Genomic DNA, 322 nt, shown 5'->3' on the forward strand with positions numbered 1-322 from the left:
AATTGAAGTGGTTCATTAGATTTTGCTAATTAAATCAAGTTGAGATGAATTTTGCAAGTTGGGTAGTAAAGGATTTTTTTATTTTTATTCCAGCAGATTTGTACAAGTTAGTGGTCTGCAGCTCAAGCATACATTTAATTTTACACTGTTGGCTACCGGAGACAAATGTCATCTAATTTTATAACGCTGCGGGATTCCGACACAGTGAAGAAGCATGGATCATTATCTTTGGAACAAACTGCGCCATTAGGGATTAAACTGCAGAAGATTTTACGATTTAAAAAAAAAAAAAAAAAAAAAACAGCCACACAAAGAGACGCAC

This window comes from Syngnathus floridae, chromosome 7, assembly GCF_059516105.1.
Source record: "Syngnathus floridae isolate MCC-2025c chromosome 7, RoL_Sflo_1.0, whole genome shotgun sequence".
NCBI classification, from domain to species: domain Eukaryota; kingdom Metazoa; phylum Chordata; class Actinopteri; order Syngnathiformes; family Syngnathidae; genus Syngnathus; species Syngnathus floridae.